The sequence below is a fragment of the Elephantulus edwardii genome, unplaced genomic scaffold (genome assembly GCF_000299155.1).
Source record: "Elephantulus edwardii isolate Elephantulus edwardi_28Jun2011 unplaced genomic scaffold, EleEdw1.0 scaffold00272, whole genome shotgun sequence".
NCBI classification, from domain to species: Eukaryota; Metazoa; Chordata; class Mammalia; order Macroscelidea; family Macroscelididae; genus Elephantulus; species Elephantulus edwardii.
Genome location: NW_006400022.1, coordinates 527,248 through 539,700, shown reverse-complemented (window position 1 = coordinate 539,700; position 12,453 = coordinate 527,248). Strand labels below are relative to the sequence as shown.

The 12,453-nt window shown below is 38.3% G+C and overlaps 1 protein-coding gene across 1 annotated transcript in view; it reads right to left on the bottom strand.

Annotated features, from left to right (window-relative positions):
- The window catches only part of LOC102855057 (clarin-1-like), a 97,710-nt gene that overhangs the window by 14,514 nt on the left and 70,743 nt on the right, over positions 1–12,453 (bottom strand). The window lies entirely within an intron of this gene.

The following is a 12,453-nucleotide window of genomic DNA, read 5'->3' as shown; positions in this document are numbered from 1 at the left end:
TCAGTACTTTGGAGAGATCCCTGAAAGTTGGCTTGCTCAATGGCATGTTGTTGTTGTTAGGTGCTGTCAAGTCAAGTACGACTCATAGCAATCCTATGAACAAAAGATCTGAACCCTCTTCTATCCTGTGTCATTCTCACACTTCCTGACACACAAGAGCCCATTGTAACAGTCACTGTTTCAATACACCTGGTCGAGTGTCTTCCTCTTCTTTGCCAACCCTCCACCTTTCCCAACTTCATGTCCCTCTTTAAGGAATGGCCCCTCGTAGAAACATGCTCTAAATATGTGAGATGATGTCTCATCATTCTTGCCTCCAAAGAGCTCTCTGGCTGCACCCTTTCCAAGACATAACCATTTGTTCTAAGTCTCCTGATTTCCTAACTGCTGGTACCAAGGATGTTGAGTGTATATCCAAGTAAGATTATCTCATTGACAGTTTCGATTTTTTTATCTATCTAGTGTGTTGTTGCCTGTCAGTCCAGTGGTGACAATATTTTCTTGATCTTGAGACATAATCTATATTAAAGCAAAAAAATACGTCAAGTGACAAAGCTTCAGCAACAAATATGTCAAGTCCTCCTCATTTTCAACAAGCAAGGTTGTGTTATCTGCATAGTGTAGGTCATTGATGAGTTTGCATTATGCAGATGACACAACCTCCTGTCAACTTCCCACCCCTCCATTTGCTGACACAGGTAGCCACTTTTTAAAAAACTTCACTATTAACTGGTGCTTTCAGGGCTTTAAAAATATACATATAGATCTATCCTTTGCTAAATCTACATGTGTTTAAGCATTCTAACCTCTATGGAGCTCTGATGGCATGGTCTGTAAGGAATTTTGTTGCTAATGCAAAGGCCTCACCTCTCTGGTGGTCTGAACTCAACAGTAATTTTGCAGGAGAAATACAGGTAATCCCTTCCCATGTGATTTACAGCCTCCAAAACCCAAGTGAGGGTCAACTATAAGCAGTTTCAGGTCCATAGTAAATGAGTGTGCATTTGAGTTTGATATTTCCATAGGTCATCTCACATCTTTTCAGCTTATATATCTATAAAGTAAAATATTACAATGAAATGTGCAAGGAGCAGGAATCAGAAAATCAAAAGGGCCAAACTTGCTCAGCATTTCTTAAGTTTAAGGGACTGAAGAACAAATTCAAACCTCAAGTTGCTATAATTAAGGATGCTTTAGGCAGAATATTAAATAATCCAGGAAGTATTAAGAGAAGATGGAAAGAATATACAGAGTCACTCTATACAAAAGGAATTGGCAGACACAGAAGAATTTCATGAAACAACATATGAAAAAGAGCCTATGGTGATGAAGGAAGAAATTCAAGCTGCTTTGAAAGGATTAGCAAAAAATAAGGCTCGAGGAATAGATGGTATATCAATTGACATATATCAACTAACAGATGCTGACCTGGATATGCTCGCCAAGTCATGCTAAGAATTCGGGAGGACAACCACTTGTCCAACTGACAGGAAGAGATCTGTATTCGTTCCCATTCCAAAGAAAGGTGACCCAACAGAGTGTGGAAATTATAGAACAATATCATTAATATCCTACGTAGGGAAGATTTTGCTGAAGATATACAAAAATGACTGGAACAGCAAATAAGTACAGAAGTGCAGTGCAGGCTGGATTTAGAAGGGGTTGTGGTACTAGGGATATTGTAGTTAATGTTAGATGGATCTTAACTGAAAGCAGGGAATACCAGAGAAATGTCTATCTGTGTTTTACTGATTATGTAAAGGCATTTGACTGTATGGATCATAACAAACTGTGGCTAACTCTGAGAAGAATGGGAATCTCAGAACACTTGATCGTGCTATTGCAAAACCTATTCTTGGACCAGGAGGCAGTCATAAGAACAGAGCAAGGAAACACTGCATGGTTCAAAATGGGAAGGGTGTATGTCAGGGATGCTATCTCCATACCTTTTCAGCCTATATGCAGAACAGATTATCCGGGAGGCTGGGCTCTATGAGGAGAAGTGTAGCATCAGGAAGTAAGGATGGTGAAGATTTGACTCACATACTTTGTGCATGTTGGTAGGAGATACCAGTGCATGGAGAAGGACATCATTTTTGGAAAGGTGAAGGGTCAGCATTGGAGAAGATCTTCAACAAGATGGTTTGACATGATGACTGTAACAATGGGCTTGAGTAGGTCAGAGATGTTGGGGATGGCACAGAACAGGGCCACATTCAGATCTATTGTTCATAGGGTTGCTGTGAGTTACAGTCGACTTGAAGGCACATAATAACTGCAACAAGTTAAAAAAAGACTTTTCAGACTCAGGTTATAAATGACAAGGTAAGAAAGAGTAAGAATTACATGAATGTGAGCCAAATTCTGAGGTTTAGAGTCCATAAGTGAAGAACTATTGTTATAGGAAGCAACAGAATATTGTCCATAAGCTAGGAGGACTGAAGCTACTGCTGGACTAATCCAAGGGACTGTTCTCTTTCCTTTCTACCCCCAGGGTGTCATATACCACACCAGGAGAAATAAGGAGATGCCCATAGTATTCTGACTCTGGGCAAGGCAGAATATTCTGGATCTTTTAGCCCTCTCTCTTTGCTCAGTCCTTAAGATACTAATCCCTGTGTCCCCCTGACCCCATTTACCAAAGAAGTAAACAGAAGAAAAGGCCTCTGAATAACATCAGCACAAGGGAAGGGGTAATCCTGAAGAGCCTGGGGAGACAGAAAGGAAATCTAAGGGCCAAGAAGTTCCTTGATACTGTAAGTGGATCTACTTGAGCAGACACGTAATTGAGAGAAACTGGAATATCTTAAATGAGATGGATTGACACAGAAACTGTGACAATGGGGGCAGGTGCATCAGAGACAGTGAGATTGGTTTAAGATAGGGTAGTGTTCAAAGTTCTTGTTCATAGGGTAGCTATGAGTCAAAGTCAACCAAAAGGCACATAACAACAACAACATGATGTTGCACATTGATTGGTCCAGTTGTGAGAGGGTTTTTTTTTCCTTTCTGTTCACCAACAAACTGTGTTATGCAGATGATAATAACCTTTCTTGCTGAAAGTAAAGAGAATCTGAAACATTTCATGTTGAACATCAAATACTATAGCTTCAATATTGATTACATTTAAACATCAAGAAAAAAAATTCTCACTACTAGACCAATATCTCCGTCATGATAGATGGATAAAATATTGAATCTTACTTGGACTCACAATCAATAACACTGGTACCAGGAGTCAAGAAATCAGAGTTGTTGCATTGGGAAAAACCTACTGTCTAAGACCTCTCCCAAATACTAAAGAGCATGCATGCCAGTTTAAAGACTAAGATGCAGCTGATCCAATTAATGATATTTTCATTACTTGCTATTAATTTGATAGTTTGCGTTGATAAAGATGACAGAAGAGGAAGAAATGCTTTTGCATTGTGTGGTGTTGGAGAAGAGTAGAAGCAAGGATGATGAAGCTTCATCTCACATACATTGGACCTGTTAAGAAAGGCCAGTCCTTGGAAAAATACATCATGCTTGGAAAGATGGAGGGTCAGTAATAGAGAGAAAGATCCTCCACAGATGGGTTGACAGTGGACAGTATGTCAGGGATAACTAGAATGGCACATGATAGGGCAAGGTTCAGATCCACTGTTCACAGGGTCACTATGAGTCTTAATTGACTCAATGGCATACAATAACAACAATACAACAATACTCAACAATAACAACAATTTTTTAATAATTTTTTATTTATTTTTTTTACAGAGGTTTGGATTTCCATACATTCATTGCCGCAATTTTCTCCCTTCCCACCCCTCCCCACCAGCTCGCTTCCCCCTCCGAAGAGAGAAAAAAAATTCCTTCATTAGTATACAATTCCCACGTCCCTTCCCCCCACCCCCCACCCCTTCTCTATGCAACCGTAATTCTGGATTCCTGTGCTAAACATAATACTCAATCATATAGCACTTCTAATCTGTTCTTTCCCTCATCTGTTTCAATACAACAGACATAATTTATCCAGTTTTTTCTGTCATACCCCCACCCTGATGACAGACCCATTCTACAACAGTGGCACCATGCAGTATTTGTCCCTTTGTGACTGAGATATTTCACTCAGCATAATGTCCTCCAGGGTCACCCACTTTGAGTAATATTGCATGAGTTCCTTGTTTTTCAATGCTGCATAGTATTCCATTGTGTGGATATACCACAGCTTCTCTATCCATTCATTTGTTGATGGGCCCTTAGGCTGCTTCCAACTCTTTGCTATTGTAAACAAAGCTGCAATAAACATGGGTGTGCATATATCTGCTTGGATGGTAGACATGGTCTCTCTGGGGTATATTCCCAGTAATGGGATTGCTGGGTCAAATGGTATCTCTATTTGCAATTTTTTGAGAAAGTGCCACACCGCCTTCCACAATGGTTGCACCATCTTACATTCCCACCAACAGTGAATAAGAGTTCTAGTTTCTCCACATCCTCGCCAGCATTTGTTGCTTGCTGTTCTGTTATATTTTGCTATTCTTACTGGGGTGAGATGATCAATAACAACAATTTTAATATTCTTCATTAGGTACTTTAAGACTTCTTTACTTTCTACAAGCAAGATTGTGTGTTCCTTCTATCCTAATACCACATTCTATTTCACACAATCAAACTTTTTCAATTGTTTCTCAGCATACAATTTGTACAAATATGGTGAAAGAAAAGCGCTGACATACCTTTTCTGATTTTAAACCATGTAGTATTCTGTTTCATTTTAATAATTACTTCTTGATTAATATACAGATTCTACATAAGCACAATTAAGTATTCTGAAATTCCCATGCTTATCAATGCTACCCCTAAGTTATGATTCACACAGTCAAATGCCTTTGCATAGTCAGTAAGATGCAAGTAAATATCTTTCTGGTATTATCTGCTTTCAGCAAATCCATCTGACATAAATAAGGCCCTGCCAAGTTCCGTGGCTTTTTCTGAATCAAACTTGAATTTCCTATAGTTATCTGCTGATGTAGTGTTGCAGCCATTTAGAAATAATCTTCAAAAAGATTTTACTTGGTGTAATATTAGTAATCTTTTTTAATATTTCTGCATTCTGTTGGATCCCCTTTCTTTCAATGTATCTTTTTACAGTTGGTTTCCACATTTCTTGGCATAGATTGGTGAGCATGTCCAAGGTGACATTTGTTTACTCAAATACTGCGGTTAGTGTTCTGTCAATTCCTGGGGCCTTATTTTTAGCAAGTGCTATTAGAGCATCTTAGACTTCTTCCAGTACTATTAGTTCTTGGCCATATGCTGCTGTTGTTATTGTGTGTTATTGAGATGGCACTACATACTTTTCAGTTGGCAGTGCAACTCTTTACCACTAAGCCACTTTCTGAAATAGTTCAGTTCTTTTTAGTCCATTAATTCTGTGTGTCCTTTCTATCTTCTTTTGATGCTTTTTCCTTGCATCACTCAATACCTGGCCCATAGAATCATTCAGTATAATAAAGACTTGAATTTGTTCTTCAGTTCTTGCAGATTGAAGAATGTCAACTGTGTTGAGCTGCCCTTCAAAGTTTCCTATTCAACTCCTTTTTTTTAAGAAAGAATTTCATTTATTTGCCCTATGATGTTTGTGATCCTATTAAACTCTTATTTCATCAGTCCTTTCTTTTTTTTTTCCAGCTTCTCATATTCACGAGCATGTTTCAGAGTCTCCTCTGACATCCATTTTGGGATTTTCTTTCTATCTTGTCTTTTTAATGCTCATTTGCTTTTCTTCTAGATGATGTTTATGATGTCATCTTATGACTCATCCAGACTCATCCTTTAGTCATTAGTACTCAATGCATCAAATCTACAGTATTTGACTCCTGTGGATTTGTTTTCATTGCTGTTGGCTTCAATTTTAACTTGCATGATCACACCTAGTGGTCTCGTGGTATGGAGCTATACTACAATTTTGAAGTCATGCTGTTCAAATCCACTAGATCTCTGCAGGAGAAAGATGAGCAATATATGCACATGTGATTAAACTGCCTCTGAAAACCAGCTGGAGGGTCAGCTATGAGTAGGTTCTGACTCATTGGTATCCAACAACAACAATGATCAAGATCTCTTCCACAGTCAGCCCCAGGCATTGTTCTGATTGCTAATCCTGAGCATCTGATCTCTATATATGTTATTTTCTGACACACATGTAGAGTGTAAATTACCATGAGTAGCATAAATTATTTGTAATCAGTTGCTAATATAAAGCTTGGCTGCTTGAACCCACTCAACTATTCTGGAGAGGAATTGTCTGGTAGCCTGCAAACCCTATAGAACTACACTATTCATACAGCATCTAGGATATCAATGACTCAGAACAGTCTCAATGATTCAACAGCAATGTATTTGGGTTTGGTTTTTCTCTGAGAAGGGCTCTAAAAGCTCCCTTCTCCCATGAATAGGCTTTAACTCTGAGATCCACAACGATGTTGCAAGTTTAGATAAACATTTCCCAAATTCCAGAAATCTTGTTTACTGTCTATGGATTTAAGAGAAATGAGCCTATAATTCACGAGTGACCAGAATATTCCTAGAAGGCACAAACTCCTACTTTATCTGACCCTCAAATTCTACTATGGCCATATATAATTTTTTTAATTATTGAAAACTTTGGTATTACAAATTAAGTTTTGAGTCTCAAAAATAAAAACAAATAAATTGGACTATTTGCAAACACTGGGATTACCCTCTACAAGACATGGTTCTGGAGCTGGCTCCTTCCTTTTCTTTCCCCTCCACCCCTTCCTTCATCACAGACCTTTACTGAATATTGAAAAGGGAGTACTCCTGGGCTGTATCAGTGAATAAATTGGTGTCTTTTATTGTCATACTCCTTCGTCTTTATTCTGGTGCTGAGAGAAGACTCTGCAGACTCTGGTTCTGCTTTGTAAGCTTCTTCCCATGACATATTTCCAATAGAAAACACCAAAGGGAGACAGAGGACAGGGGAGAGGAGAAGGTCTGGCTCTTCCAGCTTTGCTCCCACTTCTTGACAACCAAGCACTAGTGTCCCTTCTCCCTGCAGCAACAGCTAGGGGATTCCAGCTTCTTTCCCATATGCCCAAGACTGTCTCACAGGGCTCTTCAGTGGTAACTTCTTCCTTAAAGTTAGGACCCAGATATCTGTGGGCTCTCCTCAAGCTTCTAAGTTCTGTTAAGTTCAAATTCTTGCCTTCATTTTCCAAATTTTATAGAAGACAGCTTTCTGAAATAGCTATTTTTTGGGATTACCTCAGAGTCTTCCTTTTTTTACCATTTAGTCATCCTCACACAAAAATGTATTGCATTGGGAAAGTCTGCTGTCAGAGACTTATCCAAAGTACTGAAGAGCAACGATGTAAGTCTGGAGACTAAGGTGCACCTGGTACATGCCATGGTATTTGCAATCACTTGCTATGCATCAGAGACCTGGACAATGATGAGGGATGATAGAAGGAGAATTGATGCCTTTGAGCCATGGTGTTGGAGAAGAATATTGAATATACTATGGACTGCTAGGAGAACAAACAAGTTCATCCTGGCAAGGGTGAAACCAGGCTGCTCCTTGAAGGCAAGGATTCTAAAGCTTCATCTGACATACTTTGGACATATTGCAAGGAGGGAACAGTCCTTGGATGCCATGCTTGGGAGGGTGGAAGAACAGCGCAGGAGTGGGAGACCTTTGATGAGATGAATTAATTCAATTATTGGGATAATGTGGGTAGGTGTGTTGGAGACGGTGAGATTGGCACAGGATTGAGCAGCGTTTAGGGCTGTTTTACATAGGGTTGCTATGAGTTGCAGGTGATTCGACCATGCATAACACCACCACCACACACACACACACACACACACACACACACACACACACACACACACAATCCAGAACAAAACGAAACTCACTGCCACTGAATCCAAGTCAACTCATAGCTGACCTTCCAATGGGCTATAAGTCACATGGGAGGAAATTGCCCATGTTTCTCTTATGGAGCTACTGGTGGATTCAAACTGCTAGTCACGTGAAATTCCCTAGTTTCCCCAGTGAAACTAGGCTGCAGAGCTTCCTCCAATTCCCTATCATTAGATCCTCAAACTTTAAAAATATATGAAGACATGTAGTCTACATACACATATATACCCTGCATATAACTTGACTGTTAACCAAAATGTTAATGGTTCAAGTCTAAGTTCCAATCTTATTTAATCAACTTTTTGTGGCTGGGTCCTCACACTTTTTGTACACACCAGAGTCAGGTGAAGAAATTGCTAATCTTTCCAGGATAGAATTTGTGACACAGTAATTCTAGAGTAAATCAATACATCCAGTTACTGTGTAGTTGACTCATGGGAACCACTGTGTGTAAGAGCACAACAATCCTCTATTGATTTTCAGTGACTGGCCTTTGGGTAGTAGGTCACCAGGTTTTTCTAACATGATACTTCTGGGTGGAGTGAAATAGGTGACCAGCAGAGTCTATGCACCATTTGAACAAACTCCAGATTTAGGATAAGGATGAGAATTTCTTTACTATGAAGTTTCTGGGGTTCAGATATATTGCTGATTTGGTCTCTCTGAGTTGTACTTGACTTGAGAGTACCTAACAACAATAACAAAACATGAAGTTTCCAGATGTTAGGTCCAAGGAAACTTTGAGAATCACTGCCCTATATTACATTCTTCTATTAAAAGAGTGTCCATTCATTTTCTGGGTGCTCCCTGAATGATTCAACACCATTCATGAAAATAACACACACAGTTTGAGGGAAAGTAACGACAATACTGAGGAGTGGCATTCACTTCCTAAACACCATGCCTCTGGAAACTCTATGAACTTTCATAAATGTCAATAGTTACAGACAGGCTTCAGGCCTTTTGTTCATAGGGTCACTATGAGTTGTGCTTGACTCTGTCACCATCAACAACAACAATCTCGAGATTACAATAATACTAACTTCTAGTCATAAGACTAAAAATTACACTTGAACTGATAAGCTTTTGGTTAGCAGTCCAGTTATGGACAGGGTGTTGTTGTTATGTGTCATTGAGTGGACTACAAACTCATGGTGAACAATAACTCTGAATCCTGCCCTATTCTAAGCTACTCTCACTATCTCTGATACACCTGCCTTGGATAAGATGGATTGACACCGTGACTGTGGCAAAGGGTGCAGATGTATCAGTGATGTATAAGACTATGTGAATATATTCTATATATCTTAATATGTATGTATATACAAACATATTTAATCTACTAGCATAATATACATTTATAGATGTAATAAAACTGAATTCATAAAGATTAGAAAATCTTGCATATTACTTTTTCTATTTAACTTTTTTTCTTTCAGAGAAACTTTACAAATCACATTGGATTTTCACTCAAACATTTATGTTTTATAACATTGTCATTACAATTTTATTTGCTCATCCACACAGATAAGATTTAATTACAGTAGATTAGTATAATTAATTACAATGACTTTCAGATTCTATTGACTAGATAATTAATGATTTTTGAATCTATATTTATGAGAGATATTGGCCTGTAGTTTTCTTTCTTGATATTATCTTTGTCTGGTTTTGTAATTAAGGTTAAGCTTGCTTCATAGAATGACTCCGAAAGTGTTCTTTCTTTTTCTATTTTTTAAAAACTTTAAGTAGAAATGGTGATAGATCTTCTCTGAATGGTTTGTAGAATTCAGCTGTGAAGCCCTCTGGTCCAGAAATATTCTTATGAGTAAGTCTTTTATGACATGTTCAATTTCTTCTTTTGGGATGAGCTCCTTAAGTGTTCAACATTTGCCCTGGTCAATCTGGGTAGGGCATGAGTATCAAGGAATGTGTCCGTTTCCTTGCTTTTTGTTGTTATGTGCCATCAAGTCACCTGCAACTCTTAGTTACTTTATGTACAACAGCCCTAAACTCTGATCTATACTGTGCCAAACTCATTGTCTCTGATACACTTACCCCCATAACCCCAGTAACTGAGTAAATCCTTTTCATTGAGGGTCTTCCTCTCCTGCACTGTTCCTCCACCCTCCCAAGAATGACATCCAAGGACTGGTCTCTCCTTGCAACATGTCCAAAGTATGCCAGACAAAGCTTCAGAATCTTTGCCTTCAAGTAGCAACTTGGTTTAACCCACTCCAGAATTAACCTGTTTGTTCTTTTAGCAATCCATGGTATATTCAAAACTCCACCACCACAGCTCAAAGGCATCAAATCTCCTTCTAGCATCTCTAGTCCTTGTCCAACTCTCTGATGCATAGCAAGTGATTGCAAAGACCATGGCCTGCATCAGGCACACTGTAGTCTTCAGACTGAAGTCATTGCTCTTCAGTACTCTGGAGAGGTCTCTAACAGCAGACTTTCCCAACACAATATGTCCTTTAATTTCCTGGCTTCTGGTGCTACATTTCTTCTCATAGTGTCCAGCCTCCTGGATAATCTGTTCTGCAGGTATGGAGATATCTGAAAAGGAATGGAGATAGGACACATTGCTGGCGTACTCCCTTCCCAATTTTGAACCATGCATTCATTGTTTCCTTACTCTGTTCTGATGACTATCTCCTGGTCCAAGTATAGGTTTTGCATTAACATGATCAAGTGTTCTGAGATTCCCATTCTACTTAGAGTTAGCCACAGTTTGTTGTGGTCCACACAGCCAAACATCTTTGAAACACAGACATTCCTCTGGTATTCATAGTCAATGAAACACAGATAGGCATTCCTCTGGTATTCACTAGTTTCAGCCAAGATCCATCTAACATTAGCTCCAATATCCCTAATACCACGGCCTCTTCTAAACCCAGCCTGCCTTTCTGGCAGTTCTCTGTTGATGTGCTGTTCCAGTTGTTTTTGAATAATTTTCAGCAGAATCTTGCTTGCATGTGATATTAATGATATTGTTCGATCATTTCCATTCTCTGTCAGATCACTTTCTTTGGAATGGAAACAAATATAGATCTCTTCCAGTCAGTTGGCCAGGTGGTTCTCCAGATATCTTGCACAACTTGGTGAGCATATTTAGGGCAGCATCCGTTTGTTGAAATATATAAAATTATGTATTGAATTCCTGGGGCCTTTTTTTTGGCCAATTCTCTCACAGCAGCTTGAACTTCTTCCTTTATCACCACAATAATGCTCTTGTTCATACATTGTTTCATAAAATTTTTTCTGTGTCTGACAATTCCTTTTGGTACAATGACTCTGTATACTCTTTCCATCTTCTTTTAATACTTCCTGAATCATTTAATATTCTGCCCGAAGCATCCTTAAATATTGCAACTTGAGGCTTGAATTTGTTCTTCAGGTCCTTGAGCTTAAGAAATGCTGTTTAAGTTTTCAAATTTATCAGAGTAAAGCTTTTTCATAGTATTCTGAAGTTATTTATTTAATTGCATATATCTATTTATTTCCTGTTGCGATGTCACCTCTATCATTCCTTAACTGAATTATCTGTGGTTTCTCTTTTTTTAAAAAAAATTTTTTTTTAATTTTATTATTTTTGTGTGCGTGTACCGTCAAATCAGATCCGACTGGTACAGGAGACTTTTTTTGTTTGTTTGTTTTTTTGCATGGTTTTTTTTTTGTTAAGTTTGCCAATTTTGAAAAACTAGCTCCTGATCTTATTGATGGTTTTGATTGTTTTCTGTTTTCTATCTCATTAATTTAATCTCTTGTCATAATAATTTCCTTTCTTCTAGAGGTTGTAGGATTAGTTTGTTGCTCTTTTTCCTCTTTGAGGAAGGTGTTGAGTTAGGCCATTGATTTTTCTTTCTTTCTTCCCTTTTTTATAGGTATGTCACCTAAGGATTGCTTTAGCTGTATCCCAGAGATTTTGTTTGATACATTGTGTTTTCATTTTTTTTTCATTTGTTCCAAGGACATTTTGAATTTCATTCTTTATTGCTTTTTAAACCAATCATGTTCCAGCACAGAGTTATTTAGTTTCCACATGAGTGGGTTTGTAAGCTTTACCCTCATGTGGTTAATTTCTAGTTTTATGGCATTGTGGTCTGAGAAGGTATTATTTCAATGATTCTGAATTTGTTGAGGCTTGTCTTATGTCCCAATATATGACTGATTCTATAGAACGTATCATGTGCACTTGAGAAGAAAGTAAGTTGAATTTTAGTCGAGTGCAGTAACCTAAATGTATCCACATCAAATTGGCTGACTTTATAGTTTAGATCTTCTGCATCTTTGTTAAGTTTGTTTTGAGTTGACCTATCCTTTGGTGATAGTGATGTGTTGAAATCTTACCACTATTGTGGTGATTACTATTTCTTTCTTAAATTCTGTTAACTGTTGTTCTATGTATTTTGCAGGTCTATCATTTGGTGCATAAATGATGGCCAAGGTTCTGTCTTCTTGACCTATTGTGCGTGTAATCAGTGTATAATGCCCTTCCTTACCTTTTATGGTGCTTT